Raw genomic sequence first — 19,613 nt, 5'->3', positions numbered from 1 at the left:
ATCCGGATTAAGTTTGCAAATCCGGAATTTTTGCAAACTTATTTTTTTTATTTTTCACCCAATGTTTTTTATTTTTGTATTTTTAAAATGTGTTAGGTAATACTAATAAGAGATATTTTTTGTTTCCTGAAATTTAATTTAGAAATACGTTTTTTTGGCATTTAAAGTCAACTTTTCCAATGGGAGTCCCATTGGAAAATGGCCTTCCCATTGGAAAAATGGTTTTTCCAATTGGAAAATCAGCCCAACATTTTTTGTTGGAAAATTCTCCCACATTTTCAAAAAAGGAATTAGTGATTAATAACAATCATTATCATTAATGGTTATAATGTTATCTAGAAAAAGTGCGTTTATAGTACTTTTTATCATTTTTTGTAAAAAAAAAAATCCCGTCGACCATTTTTTCCAATTGGATATTTCCCACAATTCAATATGGGAAAAGTCAGGAAATTGGAAAACTCCAATTGGAACATTGTCCCATTGGAATCTTCCAATTGGTAACATTGGCAATGGGCTTAATCCAATTGGAGGTTCTGGCAATAAATTTTAATGGGAAAATATTTCAACTTTCCTAAATCTCTTAAAAGAACACCTATTTATTTATTTAGGAATATATTTGAAGTTTTGTTTAATTGTTTACTAGTGCAAATAATTGTACGTTGACAGATTTTTTTTAGATTTTTGATATGGCAAATCCTTCACGTACAAATTGTTTAGTATCAAAAGTGGGTAGTTGTTCCGACATGTCTGTCTATACATGAAGGGCACCTGCAAGGCTTCAGGGCACAGTTTTAAATCGCTCGGAACATTTCGGCCATGGCTGAGTTGTTAGGATTGTATAACGAGGTCTTTCTCGAAGCTTTGTCGGAGGAGGCCGAGTTCTTACGATTGTAACGAGTTGTCCCCCTTCGGATAATTGTTGTCAGTGTCAGTCAACTTTCGTTTTGTTGGAAAGGTAAACAACTTGTTTTAATGCATGAAATGCTTGTTTAGTGCAAAATAACATTTCACTTACATGGTAAAATATGAAAATAACTCTTTATGATCAATTTCAACCATAAAATACTTCACTTAAAAGAATTTCAATATTTTTAAAACACCCCCGTTTTTTGCACATTCCCGTTTAGACGTTAGGGATTGGAAGAATCCCGTATAACAATATAACAGTATAACACATCTATTATTTTAGACTAAATTGTTTACCTGTGTCCTGACATTGTATCCATCCAATTCCAAGCTAATACTTCTGTGCTGATATCTTAGCGATAAGATTTAAGCATCTTTTAATGAATTTGAATGCAATAAATCATATCAAAAATTACCTGAAGTATTCTTACTCATTAAATACCATTTTTAATCGATTAAGTTGAGGTTATAAACGACTAAGAACTTATTCATTTTTTTCAAAGCTATACTCACTTTTACGCTTGAAAATGTTATTTCGGTTGTCAGTACCTTTACACAGAAAATGTACCATTTTCTTGATTTTTAATGAAGATGTAATTAATTGATGGAAATCCATATGAAATGTTTTACCTAAGATAATAGTTTATTTCATACACACTGTTCTGCAGGGGAGCAGGACCTTTCAACCCCAAGAGGCTTATTTAACCCTTCTAAAAAAGAACACTTTTCAGTTTTCAACCCTTAGACTTTTAAACCCCTATTTCAAAGACTTTTCAACCCCTACCTGTTTGGACTCTTTAACTCCTATAACAAGGACTTTTCAACCCCTAGTTGAATTATTTTAATAACCATATTAAAGACTTTTTAACTCCTAAACCAAAGACTTTCCAACCCCTATTATTTGGTTTTGAGCTGGTCCAAGCTAAACACCATTAACAATGCTGCAAGGCATTTTAGAATGTTAACATGCATCATGTGCCAATGCCTTCCTCAAACAGTAATACTAGTATATGTTTTAGAAAAAAATATCGAACTGTACAAAAATGTAAGGCTGGTGAATTTTGCATTACAAAATAAACGCTATTGGTAATTAATGCCATGTTGTCACTTTACTACATACCCGGTAGTAGTATATAAGCCAGTAATCCTACAAGATTGCAGTGAAGCAAAAATACACATATGATGATTACTTGTAAATCATCTTGTATATGTGGAAAAAATGAACTTGTTATCTAGCTGATTGTAAAAACACTTTGTCATTCTTAAAGGGACTCGTACCTCATTGGCACCAAATAATCATTTTCCAGGTAATGTGTCTGAAATAATTAGTTAACTCTTTGATACTGAAATAACAGAACAAAATACAATGAAAGTATGAAAATAAAGTCTTGTTTTAATCAGGGGTGAACCTACGCTTTTTACGTCATGGACAAATAAATAGCATAACCACTCAGCAAAAGGGACTCATACATAAGTTATGGATATTTTTATCATGCATACCTTGGAAGCAACACCTTTTATTTCGTATTTAAAACAAATTTGCTAAAGAACCACATTTTACAAACTACGAGCTATAACTTATACAATAAACTCATACCTGGTTGAGCATTTTTGATGTAGAAATGAGGCACCCAAAATGCCAACAAGTACATATATGCATGCATAAATATTGAAGCAATGGTTAACATCGTCGCTTAAGTATATCCCTCACGCATCAAAATTAATTTTGCAATTGCACTAGTGGCCAGAAGGAGGGGGGGGGGTGACCCCCCCCCCCCCAACCACAACGTACCGATGTCGTCCAAGTTAACTTTTCGTTTCGAGGCAGGGGATACAGGGTAATCCAGAAGAACTGGAAAAGGTTGTGAAATTGCGTAAATTTGTTTATTTTTTGTTTAGTGACACTGTTATTCAAAATCAATACATACACATATATAACAAACATCAATTGTGACTGATAAACCTTTAACTACATACTAAATAATGCATTTATTGAAAATATTTATTACTGATAACAAGATTGTAACCGTGTTTTTAATAGCAGAAAGCGCAAAAAAAAAAAAATGATTGGTAAATGCTAAAAGATTTATTGTGGTCTACTATAGTCTCATAAGGTAGAAATACCGTGTGTAATGCTCATTTCTTTCAAATTTAACTCGATATCCTTCATAAGAACCATTGTTTTCGACATTTATTCATTCTTTTAGCAATATTGAAACAACATTATTAATTGTGGTAAACCTTATCTGGCAGTACTTAAGAGTGCATCTTTGACTTTATTACTCGAGTGAATGCACCTTCAAACCGGTTTACCACAAACATGTCACAGTAATCAATACCATCTGTGTTAAGATGTCGGGAATGTGTTAGACGAATGATTTTGTTTTATGGAGCTTTGAAGAGCGATGAATGGCACTAAAGTTGTGCCAAATGGATATCTCAAACACCCATTGGTAAGTCATTTATTTTTTCCATTTAATTTTTTGTCTTGATTTTTGAATATATAAACAGTCAATAAGTAGGACATCTCGTAAAGAACGTTCACTTGAAACAGTCCTCTTCTTATCCACACTTCGACAGGGAGTGGGGCTACTCTGCCTAAATAGCCGTCAACGAGTATTTTAAGAAATATCAAAATATAAAAAATGGTGTCCCAGTGGTTGCACCAGTCAATTGTAACCATCCCCCCCCCCAATAGTCCACCTAAATGACCGTCAATGGGTCGTTTGACGATTTTAAGACTATGGCAGTTACAGGGATACACATGAAATGTCAAAATAATAAAAAAAGTATCCCTAATCGCTCATTATTGTAGCTACCCCCCCGCCCCCCAGTCTAATTATAGACGTGTAATACATTCTTCCAATCCTTACTGGTTGACGGTACATTTCCTAACAGGGCACAAATCCTGAACACCGGCTAAAACATGCGTTTGTTTACCGTGATCGATTATTCGATGATCTAGATCAATACAGAGGCTTGCCTTGGTCACACTTGCGAAGTTTCATCTTGTTTTGTTAAGCATTTTTCTAAAAAATGCCATTTATTTAATATAGCATACTTTTTAATTATAATTGTATGACCATGTATTTTCGCTTTTCAAGTGTTCGGTATTTGTGCCCTCCATAGCGTATTTTGAAGGGTGATTTACTATCCATAAAATTGAACGATTTTCGACATAATATTGACGAGATCGTGAATCTGTACTTTGACAGCTGTTTTCACATGAACCAAAGATGTTTCATACGAAAGTTTAACTTACTACAACATAAACTCTCCAAGATAATTGTAATAAACATCAGAAAGTGTTCGGATTTGTGACCTTAGCCAGTAACGTCTAAACGGGTTTGTGCAAAAACCGGGGGTGTTTTGAAAAATATTGAAATTGTATTAAGTGAAGTATTTTATGGTTTAAATTGATCATAAAGGTTTATATTCATACTTTACCATGTAAGTGAAAAGTTATTTTGCATTAAAACACATTATTTACCTTTCCAATAAAACAAAAGTTGACTGACACAGACAACAATTATGCCAAGCGGAACAACTCGACCCTATCATAATAACTCGGCCATCACTGACAAGCTTCTAGATAGACCTCGTAAATACAATCGTAACAACTCAGCCATGGCTGAAATGTTCCAGTTGTTTAAAAATTGTGCCCTGAAGCCTTGCAGGTGCCCTTCATGTATATATCGCTATGTTTTGACAGCAAGAAATGAAAAATAAACATCAAACTCATAATTATTCTCAGGATATGACATTTTTATGTATGGAACTGATATAAAATTACATAATCTGGTAATATTTCTTGTTTTATGATATTTTTGAGATGTTAAATGTTTTAACCCAGAATCCTGATCGGAATAACTACCCACTTTTGATACTAAACAATTTGTATGTGAAGGATTTGCCATATCAAAAAAGATACAAAAATCTGTAAACGTACAATTCTTTGGTCTACTAAGATTTAGCTTGTGAATGTCATTTTACAGCGAAATCAACAAGTTAAAAAAATACTCATGACCTGTTCCTTATCAATATGAAATATCTTTAAACTTTTAGGAACATTATGCAAAAAAAAAACAACAGTATGTTTTACCTTCGGTATAAGAAAATAACTATTTTCTAATAAAACTACTGTTGAAAAATGTAAGCTAATGAAATGGAAAATAAAAAGATGCTTCCAAACATGCCATATTTTCTTGAGACCATTCAGGGGGATTAATGTTTAAAAGTCTGAAAATTCAGGGGGATTTTGGTAGTATTCAGGCGTTTTTTGTAGCAGGTCTAATTCGACAAAATTTCAAAGTATTTTAAGACGCAAGTACAAAAAAACAAGACTCCCGAGGGGATTATGTCCAGAATTTAAGGGGATTTGGGTCACATACCAGAGAATTTTCATCATCGCCATGTAGCATTACGGGCATGACACACGTGCCAATTTACCTTTTCTACCCCTTTTTCCAGCTCTTCATCTATATTTTAATGAGACACAGCCATATTGCATAATAAAAGCACTCACTTGCAAAATAGAATACTTCACAGAAAAATATGTTTCAGAGACAATTTAATGGGCTTACCTTCCTCTAAAATTGGATACAAAATCTGCTCATTATGATCATAAATGATGACTTTCAGACTAATAGAGAGAATGGAATGATCTATCAATATTTTTCATTTCAATTCCCAAATAGTCAGATTTGTTTGCTTCTGATAAAAAGCAAATGCATAATTTATTGTTTAAGTTCATAAACATATCATCTTTTGGCATTCATCAAAAAATAAAAACATCACCACCATAATATTAAAATAAATAAAGTCATTTCATCCGAATTGTCTACTTTCAGTTTCTCTTCTGGAAGTTCTGTTATTTTCCGATATTTGAGATGAAGGTCATGTCATGTATGTAAACATATTAGTGGGTCATAACAAAGAACAGCATTGTCTATTAGTTATTTTAATCCTTTTCTTTACCAAATAATGTACTGTCACCTTTAAATCATAAATCATTTTGATGACAATGACACATGTTTAAACACTTTAATTTGTTACATCCTCTCTGATTGGATAAAACCTATAGTTTTAACCAATGAAAATCGTCCTTTTATCTGACCAGTCTAATTGACATTTCTTATGCAAATTCTGACAGTTTCAATCAAAACAACTGCATGAAATGTGCCATGCTGACTTATTAAGTGTCACCCAGTTGGTGTTGTTAAAACACACCATCAGTTGATAATCCAATTAAGACAAGAAGGGCATTATAACTGTAAACAGGCATATATAATTAAACCCTGTGATAATTTTGCGTAATTTTAAACACACTTTTTTAATTCCGGGGGGATTTTCATCCCCCTCCGGGAGACCGGGGGATGGGTCGAAATTCCGGGGGATTTTTCCCCCTCCGGGGGATATGGCATTTATGTCAGCTTCCGGGTTGCTTTGAAGTTGAACTGCTCACATGAACCCACAAAAGATGTGTAGGTATGTGCTTAACAATAAAGGATAAAACATTAAAATGAAGCATTTCAAGTGGAGGTTTTCATTAGGGTAGTGCTACCTTAAACACACACTTTACAATTATTTTTTTCTCTTTTTTAATCTATTTTCTTTAACCAATGGACTATACAAACAGTAGGGTCAGTCCCAGTATACAGGACAATTATTCAATAAAATGTTTATCCTTTTGATATCATAATTGGTAAAAAAATATCAAAATGTAAAGAAAAAATAACAGAGACCGGGTTCAAACTGTGGTCGCCAAAATTGCAGTCCAGTGTTGTATCCACTGCTATGAAAGTTTACATTTGTTTTTTTGATTTAATATATACCTAGCTTGGTAACATTAAGTGATAACATCGACTAGCCAATCACACATAAAAATTAATTATACTAGGTATACCCACCTAGTAATCTTTTTTAATGGAAAAAAAATGTGAAAAATCAATTAATTGTAAACTATGTGGTTATTCAGTTAGTTAGTTTCAATGCATTGTACACATTGATACCAAATTCATGTCAGTTTTCGACAATTTTCTCTTCTTTCGCTATTTCATCATACGTTGTATAGCCCCTGAATAAAGTTTCACTCTGTTTCATTGAGTATATTTCTTAAAAATCCTTATTTTGTTCTAATCTGCTAAAAGGTCAAAATGTCACAGTCATGTGAGCATCTTTGAGGCCTCTCAGTTATTAATACCAATGCACCCGGTCCGGGGGTATACTGGGAATAGTCGGGAAATGGGCCGTGTTTTTACTTTCTATGTGGCCACGCAGGGCCGGGTGACTGCAGTGGTTTTGTCTTTGAGCCAAATTTAGCCGAGATTGGGCCTTATATAGAGTCTCTGGTGTGCAGGGGCATTTGGCCGGGGTTTTACCATCAGTTCGTTCCCGCAGGGGAGGGGATTAGACCCAGGGTTGGCTGGACCGAAAGTCAAAGTCCCCGCTATTCCCTGGACCTGGGGGCGCCAGGGTTACAATTGACTGGTGCACAACATATAAGATATTTATAAAATAAATAAAAGTACAGTTAATCAATATATTTTAATTTTAATGTGGTAAATTAACAAAGAATTAGATAGATGCTTTATGCAAAATCTCACAAAGATGTAAAAAAATACTAAAGAGTTCAGGTTTGCTAGTTTGTAAAAATATTTCATGGAATCATGGTAAATTGTTATATTATATGTCCAATGACAGCCCATATATTTTTAAACTACTTGAACCTTTCTTGTTATAATTCTTATTATTTTTTTTTTTAGTTGATGTGTGATGCTGATAATACAGAGACAGCTAGAGTGACAGAGTTTGATGAATAAACTTAAATTAAAAAACAGTGAGTACAATAATCTATTTTAACATGTCTTGTGTGTAAAGTGTGATTCCGAAGCAGTAAATATATATATATATATATATATATATATATATATATATATATATATATATATATATATATATATATATATATATATATATATATGTATCTTTAAGTTTTGAATCACAAATTTAGATCAAAGATCTATTATCACACAAAACTTAAAGGATATATATGAAAAGTCATGTGAATTGTGCAAGTCATATTTTATCAAGTCAGGCCATGCCATGTAAAAAAAACTGACATCATATCAATGATTGTATGAATCATTCTCAGAGCTATTGAAAATATTTAATTGGTTGTAAGCGGACCATGCACGGTAATTTTGAGTACGGTAACCCCACCAGCCAATACAATATGGCTAAAAAGGCTTTGATAATATTTTTTATCTAATGTTTATCTTTCCTAAAATATTTATATTTATAAATCTATTTACCAGTATAAATCTGTATTTATTTATTTATTAATGCATTTATTTGCTCACTAATATATACAATACACTTATCGTTGTATATTGTCTAGCTAATACATGTATACAAATATGCATAATTATGGGGGGGGGGGGTCATAATTACCTATGGTGTACTGTCTTGTTCTTACGAAGATATGATTTTGACTAAAATCCTTACTGAAAAAGCAGTGCAGACTGGCCTGTTTAAATAATTAATTAAATCTTAATGGGTTTAAATGTATTTTATTTTATTTTTAAAGATATTTTAGAGTTTAAAAGGAAGAGAGCTCGAAATTCGCCTTTTATTTGTACCAGCATGGGAAAACCCTGTTATGTTAATACATATAGCCCGGAAGTAACAAATAAAAGGTGAATTTCGAGCTATTGAAATTCATGTAACAGTCCAATGACTCTATTGTTTCCGAAGTAATGTGTGTATATTACAACGGTTTAATTTTGTTTGTACCGGAGGATTAAGTCGGAAAAACCAGAATAGCTATAATTCCGGGCTACAACTATTCCGGGCTATATGTATTAATATATATATATATATATATATATATATATATATATATATATATATATATATATATATATATATATATATAAAAATGCACGAAATCAATGTGGGATTTTCATTAAGTTTTGGTTAAACCATCTTTGTAACAAATTACAGTTACTTCCAAATTACATCTTATTCTACATAATACAAACTGGAGGACAGTTCTTTTTATTTGGTAATGTTAAGAGACTTGAAGACAAAAAAAAAATGTTTAAATTCAGAAAACCTTACACAAAGTAGAAACCTTCTATTAATGTCATTATCTTGAAAAAATGAACATGCCTTTTAGCAATTGTATCAATCTGTGAAAATCTACATTTTGCCTTCGACATGTTATACAATTTAAGGATATTAACATGGAAATTAAGTTAAATTCTAAATTGACAGTCATGTATTTCTTCCAAAATTTTCATAGTATAAGGAACATGAATTTTTTATGAATTTAAGTGCATAACTGCAGATAATGATCATTATCTTAAATCAATTACAAGCCAATTCATAGTCATGCATATAACCCCCTTTTCAAAATATGATAGTGATTGTCTCAAATGACCAGTCTTTCTCTGTGGGGGGTGGGGGCTGTCAGTCAAAAGGAAACCTTTAAAAGGCATATTCATTCAGCCAATCAGATGTCAGGTTCAGTGAAAGGGGCGATGCCAGGTCAAGTAAAAGGGGTGGAGCTAAAATAAATACTGACATTCAATGAAGATAGATCCCCCTTTGGCCTCACAAATATGTTTCAGTCACACTAGGGGGTGTGACAGGGTCAAGCCATAATAGAGCCATAGGCAAGCAGACTTTTATTAACCCAACAACAACAACAGGTGTAATTCTTACCAACTGAGGAAAAAACTTGTGAGGTTTTATTATTGCTCATTTTTTATACAAATTAAATATCTAACAATGACAAATATAAAATATGATAATTCAAGCATAATATTGACACCAAACATGACACATCTTGCAAATGGTCTTGAATAAAATTCCTACACTTTTTATAATGATAATACATGGGACCAATATCAAAACCATTATCTTGTTAAATAGGACAATGGATTTGATATTGGTAATTCGCAGACAATACAATGTAATTAAGTAAAAAAATACACAGTATGCACATCTGGCTTCAAACAAAAATTGTTGCTTAGGCCAAAAAAAAGTATTCATAGTTTCCATTTAGATATCAAAAAAGGTAGGCATACGGTAACTGTTGTTTTTTTTAGGACCATGTTTCTTTGGCAAACTGACCTATATCAGGGAATTATTAAGGTCTTTACTAAAAAAGCACATATTGATCAAAACACCAAAAACAAAAAAGGATCAGAAGGATAAAAATAGGGTCAGTTGGGCGGAAACAAAGATTTTTGAATCCTTATTTTGTCAATGATGTCATGTTAGTGATCAAAATGATGACACAATTTAAGCCCTGCATTCTGGAATGTGGGGCTGAATTCTTGATTGTGTTATAGTAGGGCCAAATATAAAATGATTTGGTTAGGGTTACATCCTTTTTAAAAACAGAAAGAGTAAAAAGTATAAAGGATTACATTTTTAAAATACATAATATATATGCGTTTTCACTTTAAAATACATGCATTGTTACAGTCTTGTTTTCAGTAAGTAACTTTTCCTTAAATGCATTCTTTGGAAAGTAATTTAAGGTTTATTATTCAAAATATATGTTAGTCAACTTGTGTATGTATTGATTTCCAACTTTTTTATTTTTTGTTTAAACTTTATGTATTAGAATTTCTTTGCGTAAATACCTGCTTATGTGATAAAAGACTGCTGACTAAAGATTAGATTTCAGATTTTGATATTTCCATTCCAAATTTAATGTTTTACAGCTTAAACTGCTACTTACTGTTTAAGAAAAATGCATAAAACATCAATTTTGGATGGAAGTATGAAAAGCTGCAATCTGATATTTTGTCAGCAGTCTTTTATCACTGGTTTGCAGATATTTACGCAAAAATTTGCTTGTTCGAAGACAAAAAATTTAAAAAAAGTTGTCAAAACGTTCAATCTGTGAGGTTGCAGCTTTAATATAAGACTAATGTAAATATTAGAAACACATGAGGCCCCTTTAATATTAACATGTCAATATCAAAAAGAAGATGAAAACTGAAAACTATGAGAAAGTGTTTTTATAATTAAAAATAAATTGCTTAAAGCAAATATCTGAAATTAATAATTGTCATGCAAAGCAGCCTGTAATGAATATGAATATTAGATTTTGGCCTTGAACACCTTTTTAAGAAGAGTGTTTTGAAGTAAGGATTATCATAATGCTGAACTTAATATTGTACTGTAGCTTTGTAGCAAATCCTTATGATTAAAGTCACTGTGTCTTCCTTATGCTGTGATAAAGATCTCTATAGTAACATTTCTAAACCTAATAAATTAAGTGAAAAAGGGTGTTTATTGGGGGTAATAAAACACATCTTGATAATGGCCAATTAGTTTTAATCTTTCAAGTGTTGGTAGGATGGGAGGGGGGTCTTAACTTTTTGAACTGCCAATATTTTCCTGGTTATTTTGTCCACCATGTCAAAATGATCTGGGTTGTTTTGTCAACTCTGTCTAAATGGGTTGGACGTGTTTTGTCCCCTTAGTAAAAAATGACATGGGATGTTTTGTCCTACATTTTTATAAAGGAGTTCAGAATAAATAACACATTAGTTTTCGTGCTTATATAAAATAAATGCAAATGACTTTCATTATAAGTTTAAAAAATACTCTTAACACTGCATTCTCACAGATTTACCATTTTTACAACTTTTTTAGTTTTGTCTTGGAAAGAGCAAATTTTTGCGTAAATATCTGCAACCCATTGATGTAAGATTGTTGATAAAAAAACAGATCTTAGATTTTCATATTTTCGAAAATGTTTTAGAGCTTAAACCCTTACTAACGGTTTAAGAAAAATGCATAAAACATCAATTTATGAACTTAAATATAAAAATCTGCGATCTAATTTTTTGTCAGCAGTCTTATTAACTGGTTTCCATGGATTGTAGCAAAAATTGGCTTGTTCCAAGACAAAAATTAAAAAGTTGTCGAAATGTTTAATCTGTGATAGTGCAGCTTTAATTATGGTAGCTTTTCAGTCATTTGCCTATATATGTCTATTTGATTCAGTAAATACTTCATATAAAGCTAGGCTTATTAGGATATGCTTATTGTTCATTGGGTTCTATTTTTAGCACATAACAGCTTCATTACAAGAATATATTAATTATTATTAAAGCTGCATGCACTCTCACAAATTTACCGTTTTTACAACTTTTTTATTTTTTTTGTCTTGGAAAGAGCAAATTTTTGGGTTTAATAGTATCTGCAAACCAATGATAAGACTGCTGACATAGATCATATCGCAGATTTGCATATTTTCGTTTGAAAGCCAATGTTTTGTGGGTTAAACTATTACTAACAGTTAAAGAAAAATGCATGATCTAATTTTTTGTCAGCAGTTTTATATCACTGGTTTTCATGGATTCTTGAAAAAAAAATACTTCCTCTGTTGGCCAATTGAGAACAAAATCAAGAGGTTTTGGGTTTTGCTGTTTATACGTTCTGGAATTTTTCAAAAGCATTTATTTATAGGACTTATGAATTTTATGTACAGCATTCTGTATATTGTCAAGTGTCCTTTTTTAAATTATATACAACATACATATAAATTTAATGTTTCAGGAAATAACCACCATCTCTCTCAGAGGTCATCTTTCTCATTATTGTGGGGAAACCTCAAAGGGCATCAGGAAAACCTTCATCAACCTCTTTGTGCGCAGTGGCTTGTGCAACAGTGTTTCAGAAGTATAAAAACCTTTTTAATTTGTGTATATCAATTGAATAATGACTTGTTTTTATATATTAAATATATATATATGATTTATTATATATATATAGATGGTTAATCTTATGACTTCCTGATAGTATTTAAGTTGTGAAATATTAAATAATCTAATCATAAAAAATGCTTGGAAATGACAATAAAAAAAAGCTATTTGTCGAATAGGAAGTTTCACATGTCCTGTTTATATTACAAATCATTTTAAATCAGACAGAACATTCAATATACTTGTTGTATCTCACTGTTTATTTGTCTTCACATTTTGTATTGTCACATCAAGCCTGTTTGAACATCCTAGAGAAGATAAGTGTATAGAAGCGGATATGATATAATAAATATGCATATAAATGTGCTTGGGATTATTTTCAGATTATCATTAAAATGGGGATAATGGATGACTGGCCACACATATGGGGCTATGGACAAGCTTCAGAGCAGGCTGCCAGGTGGTGGTAGAAGTTTAAACTCCGGGTCCCGGCGTGAGCACATTGAAGGGTACCTGAGTGACAGTTCAACCACCGCACACCTATCCTGGGCAGAACCAGTACTACGTGCCTTCACCTCTGCAAGGAACTGACAACTTCTGTACATGCCAGGTGCAGTGGTGCAGTGGTACAGTGCAAATGGTCGTAGAAAGGATTTCATAACCAATCACAACAGAGGTGACCTGGTCCGCCCGGGAATCGAACCCGGGTTGTCCAATTCAGAGTCCAACGCTCTACCGATTGAGCTGACCGGGCGGACATATTAGCTACATTAGATGACAAGCCATCTGTGCTGGACATTCTTCACAATAAAATGTGATGTCACAGGAGCTGTTTATCTCAACAGCTCACACTGTCCGTATTTGACTAAAGGAATGAATGAAGTCACTGCAGAAGTTAGATTGAGGAATGTCCATGTCACTACCCATCATTTGGAAGGAGTTGGATAAAAAAAGTGTGGCCTATGTATTGAAACAGGTCCGATTTCCAGTTACGGACAGTCTTGATTTGTCTGATTACATTTTTGACCAACATGATGGTCTAAAAGAACACTTACTGGTAACTGGTAAAATCATGGCCCAGTTGTTCCAAGAGGCAGGCGAGTGGGAAGTTACTAGACTCCATTTCTTTATGGGTTGATCTGAGGTTCCAGTTCAGTTAAAGTACTGATGAAACACCAAGTGTTTGCCATACTACAGCAACATTTGATTTGTAACTATGTATTTGTTTGAATTGTTGAAACAGTACTGTTTACTAAATAATGTGTATGTATATGAAGAATAATATTATAAATAATTTGTAAGAACCTTTTGATATTAAGTAAAATGTCGATAAGTCTAAATATGTATCTGCGAATCATTTTTGTATATCTGTAAAGATTACATTGCCTATATTCCTCAATTTATATTTTTCTTTTAGCCAGTCAATAACTTTTCTTAAGTTCTATCTTCAAAATTGTCGGGACAGGGATTATAGCCCTTAATTAACCCAAATATGTAACATTCAATGCAAAATTTCTAATTGGCTGCATTTAGGCAGTTCAGATGCAGGAACAAACATCACTTGGGTCCTTAATAATAGCTTTCCATCTGACATTGAAGATCCAATAAAAGGAATTTGTCATGTGACTGTTTATTAACTCTCAATTTATTGAAAGTGAAATTACTTACATGATTTGTAAGAACTAAATTATAATGATATCAAATGATTGTTTAAATTAAATAAAATAGATGATTACATACATGAACTATTTTTATTTCTTGTTTGTCAATATGAAGAGTAATGCAATGGCTTTTGAATTTCATAAAAAAGGATGGAAAAATGTATGTTTATTGTTTAAGCAATTAATTAAGTAATAAAAGTATTTTTTTTTTCTTTTTTTTCAAATTGTGCTATCTTATTTACAGATCGTTATTTGTTTAATTTTGGTACAAATGAAGTATATAAGGTATGTCTAATGTTACAAATAGCAAAAATTCAAATGCAAATCATGGTGACTTGACTAAATGTGAATGCTAATTGAATCAAACTAGTTAATAAATAATAATGTTCATTTGAAACAATTGAGAGTATAAGTTTGGTTTGTGTATGCCATATATTCCCGGGGGGGAGTGGGGGGGATGAAAAAATGAAAAGTATATTACTATGCGCAGTGCTATAATAATTAATAAGTAAATGTTTTTAGCTCACCTGTCACATAGTGACAAGGTGAGCTTTTGTGATCACAATTTGTCCGGCGTCCGTCTGTCGTCCGTCCGTCCGTCCGTAAACTTTTACTTTAAACGACATCTTCTCATAAACCGCTTAGCCAATTTCTTCCAAACTTTACAGGAATGTTCCTTGGGTGGTCCCCTTTGAAAATTGTTCAAAGAATTGAATTCCATGCAGAACTCTGGTTGCCATGGCAACGGAAAGGAAAAACTTTAAAAATCTTCAAAACCACAAGGCCTAGAGCCTTAATATTTGGTATATAGCATCATCTAGTGGTCCTCTACCAAAATTGTTAAAACTATCCCCCTGGGGTCAAAAATGGCCCTGCCCCGGGGGTCACTTGTTTTACATAGACTTATATAGGGAAAACTTTAAAAATCTTCTTCTCAAAAACCACAAGGCCTAGAACCTTGAAAATTGGTATGTGTCATCATGTAGTGGTCCTCTACAAAATTTGTTCAAATTATTCTCCTGGGGTCAAAAATGGCCCCGCCCAAGGGGTCACTAGTTTCATTACATAGTGTTATATAGTAAATCTTTAAAAATCTTCTCCGAAACTGTAAGGCCCAGGGCTTAGATATTTGGTATACAGCATCATCTAGTGGACCTCTACCAGATTTGTTCAAATTATTGCCACAGGGTCAAAATTGACCCCGCCTAGGGGGTCCTTGTTTTTACGTAGTGTTATATAGTAAATCTTTAAAAAATATTCTTCTCCAGAACCGTAAGGCCAGGAGATTAGATATTTGGTATACGACATCATCTTGTGGACCTCTATCAAAGTTGTTCAAATTATTGCCACAGGGTCAAAATTGGCCCCGCCCTGAAAGTTATTTGTTTTTATATAGTCTTATATAATAAAACTTTAAAAATCCTCTTCTCCTAAATATAAGACCTAGAGCTTTCATATTTGGTATATAGTGTTACCTAGTGGACCTACACCAAAGGTATTCAAATTATTGTCCCGGGGTCAAATTGGCCTTGCTCAGTGGTCATTTGTTTTTACATTGTCTTGTCACTGAACATCTTTTCCTCTGAAAGTAAAGGTCAGAATGACTCCATACTTGATATGTAGCATCCTTACATGGTCCTTTCTCAACTTTGTTCAAATGGTTTTGTTTGGCCCCTTTTAGGGGTCACCAGAGCAAAAAATAGAAAAACCTTTAAACAACTTGATCTTATTTAACTGCTTGATGGATCTTCAAGTCTGAAGCATCCTAGCATGGGCCTCTGTCAGGTCTTTTCAAATAATTTTGTTTGGCCCCTTTTAAGGGCCACCAGAGCTAAAATTAGTAAAAAAACTTAACATTTTCTTCGCATGAACCCCTTGATAGATCTTCAGCAAATTTGGTTTGAAGTGTCCTTGCATGGACCTCTCTTAAATTTGTTCACATAATTTTGTTTGGCCCGGTTGCCATGGCAACCTAAAAGAAAATGTCAACAATTGGTTATAATCATCATCTTCTCCTAAACCGCTTTGACAATTTTGATGAAACTTCATAGGAATGATCCTTGGGTGGTGCTTTTTCAAAATTGTTCAAAGAAATTAATTCCATTTAGAACTCTGGTTGACATGGCAACCTAAAGGAAAAGTGTCAACAATTGGTTACAATCATCTTCTCCTAAACCGCTTGGACAATTTTGATGAAACTTCATAGGAATGATCCTTGGTTGGTGCTTTTTCAAAATTGTTAATTTTTTTTAATTCCTTGCAGAACTCTGGTTGCCATGGCAACCTGAAGGAAATTATAGGCTGTCGTGTCCGCGCTGTGACTTTCTCTTATATGGACAGATTTTAAAATGAAAATGCCATATGTTTTCAACATACCAAGACAACGTGTCGTGTGCAAGACCCATGTCCCTACCTCTAAGGTTAAAGATACACTAAGTGTTTATTCACAATGGAATGCTGAATATGAGGACATAAAGAGTGTTGGCTGTCATTTAGTATGATTGTTTTTTTTTTTGCTTAGAGGCAATTTAATATATGTATTTGACACATAAAGGCAAGATAAACTTTTTATACGCCCGAAGGGTCGTATTATGTTATGGCCTCCTTCGTCTGTCCGTCTGTCCGTCCGTTAGCAATTCCGTGTCCGGGCCATAACTTGGTAACTAATAAAGCGATTTTAATAACTTTATACAAATCATCACTACATTAAAAGGATGTGTCTCGCGCAATTTCCAGGTCCATACCTTAAAGACTAGAATCACCATGGGGGTGTGTTAGCAATTCCGTGTCCGGGCCACAACTTTGTCACTTATAAAGTCATTTTCAAATAACTTTATACAAAGCATCATTACATTAAAAGGATGTGTCGCGCGCAATTTCCAGGTCCATACCTCAAAGACTAGAATTACCGGGGGGGGGGAGGGGGCGTTACAACTTTGTCACTAATAAAGTCATTTTCAAATAACTTTATACAAAGCATCATTACATTAAAAGGATGTGTCGCGCGCAATTTCCAGGTCCATACCTCAAAGACTAGAATCACCATGGGGGGCATTAGCAATTCTGTTTCCGGGCCATAACTTGGTTACTAATAAAGCGATTTTCAAATAACTTTATACAAATCATCACTACATTAAAAGGATGTGTCGCGCGCAATTTCCAGGTCCATACCTCAAAGACTAGAATCACCATGGGGGTGCGTTAGCAAATCCGTGTCCGTGCCACAACTTGGTCACTAAGTCATTTCAAATAACTTTATACAAAGCATCATTACATTAAAAGGATGTGTCGCGCGCAATTTCCAGGTCCATACCTCAAACACTAGAATCACCATGGGGGGGCGTTAGCTATTCTGTGTCTGGGCCACATCTTTGTTACTAATAAAGTGATTTTCAAATAACTTTATACAAATCATCACTACATTAAAAGGATGTGTCACATGCAATTTCCAGGTCCATACCTCAAAGTCTAGAATCACCATGGGGGGACGTTAGCAATTCCATGTCCAGGCCATAACTCAAAGACTAGAATCACCAATGGGGGGCGTTAGCAATTCTGTGTCCTGGCCACATCTTTGTTACTCGTCCGTTAGCAATGGGGGACGTTAGCAATTCCATGTCCAGGCCATAAATCAAAGACTAGAATCACCAATTGGGGGCGTTAGCAATTCTGTGTCCTGGCCACATCTTTGTTACTCGTCTGTTAGCAATTCCGTGTCCAAAAGGATGTGTCACGCGCAATTTCCAGGTCCATAACTCAAAGACTAGAATCACCATGGGGGGCGTTAGCAATTCTGTTTCCGGGCCACATCTTTGTTACTCGTCCGTTAGCAATTCCGTGTCCGGGCCATAACTTGGTAACTAATAAAGTCAATTTCAAATAACTTTATACAAAGCATCATTACATTAAAAGGATGTGTCGCGCGCAATTTCCAGGTCCATACCTCAAAGACTAGAATCACCATGGGGGGCATTAGCAATTCTGTTTCCGGGCCATAACTTGGTTACTAATAAAGCGATTTTCAAATAACTTTATACAAATCATCACTACATTAAAAGGATGTGTCGCGCGCAATTTCCAGGTCCATACCTCAAAGACTAGAATCACCATGGGGGTGCGTTAGCAAATCCGTGTCCGGGCCACAACTTGGTCACTAAGTCATTTTCAAATAACTTTATACAAAGCATCATTACATTAAAAGGATGTGTCGCGCGCAATTTCCAGGTCCATACCTCAAACACTAGAATCACCATGGGGGGGGGGGCGTTAGCAATTCTGTGTCTGGGCCACATCTTTGTTACTAATAAAGTGATTTTCAAATAACTTTATACAAATCATCACTACATTAAAAGGATGTGTCACATGCAATTTCCAGGTCCATACCTCAAAGTCTAGAATCACCATGGGGGGACGTTAGCAATTCCATGTCCAGGCCATAACTCAAAGACTAGAATCACCATGGGGGGCGTTAGCAATTCTGTGTCCTGGCCACATCTTTGTAACTCGTCCGTTAGCAATTCCGTGTCCGGGCCATAACTTGGTAACTAATAAAGCGATTTTCAAATAACTTTATACAAATCATCACTACATTAAAAGGATGTGTTGCGCGCAATTTCCAGGTCCATACCTCAAAGACTAGAATCACCATGGGGGGCATTAGCAATTCTGTGTCCGGGCCACATCTTTGTTACTCGTCCGTTAGCAATTCCGTGTCCGGGCCATAACTTGGTAACTAATAAAGCGATTTTCAAATAACTTTATACAAATCATTACTACATTAAAAGGACCTCAAGCCGAATCTTCTTCGGGCGTATAATGCTCCGTTTCGCTGTGCTCTTGTTATGTACTTGTTCATAGATCAATGTCACATTGGGGGGCATTTGTCACATACTTTGACAGCTCTTGTTCAATATTCTTTGAGAAACAAGCTATATTAATAACAAAGGTTAAACTCTTTTACTCAGGTGAGCGATTTAGGGCCATCATGGCCCTCTTGTTTTATGTATTATTTATTTATCATATGCATTGACAATTGATTATAATTTCATAATATATTATTTATTCTTTTATTGTATGTATTCTAGATCATTAAATAAATATAAGTAAATATGCATTCAAATTTCTGTATTTATTCTTAAATAATAAATGTTGATATTGTTAAGACCAAAATCCGCTGGACTTTAGACCAATATTCCCTGGAATTCAGACTAAAATTCACTGCAAAGCCTCTCAAAAGTATGGCATGCATGTATTTGTGTCTGTCTTTTACCTTAAAGGTTGTACCCACCAGGAATACTTTTTGTATCCTCTCAAA

General features: G+C 33.9%; 1 protein-coding gene and 1 long non-coding RNA gene across 2 annotated transcripts in view; both read left to right on the top strand.

The window, feature by feature from the left end:
• Positions 1 to 19,613, top strand: part of LOC128222333 (CD109 antigen-like) — a 63,812-nt gene that overhangs the window by 3,717 nt on the left and 40,482 nt on the right.
• On the top strand, positions 3,254 to 13,102 carry LOC128222295 (uncharacterized). The gene is made up of 4 exons (XR_008259123.1): positions 3,254 to 3,359; positions 7,671 to 7,744; positions 12,493 to 12,615; positions 13,022 to 13,102. It is a non-coding gene; the product is annotated as an uncharacterized LOC128222295 (long non-coding RNA).

This window comes from Mya arenaria, chromosome 16 (assembly GCF_026914265.1).
Source record: "Mya arenaria isolate MELC-2E11 chromosome 16, ASM2691426v1".
Lineage (NCBI taxonomy): Eukaryota > Metazoa > Mollusca > Bivalvia > Myida > Myidae > Mya > Mya arenaria.
The sequence above is the reverse complement of the archived record's forward strand: the minus strand, read 5'-3'. Positions and strand labels throughout refer to the sequence as shown.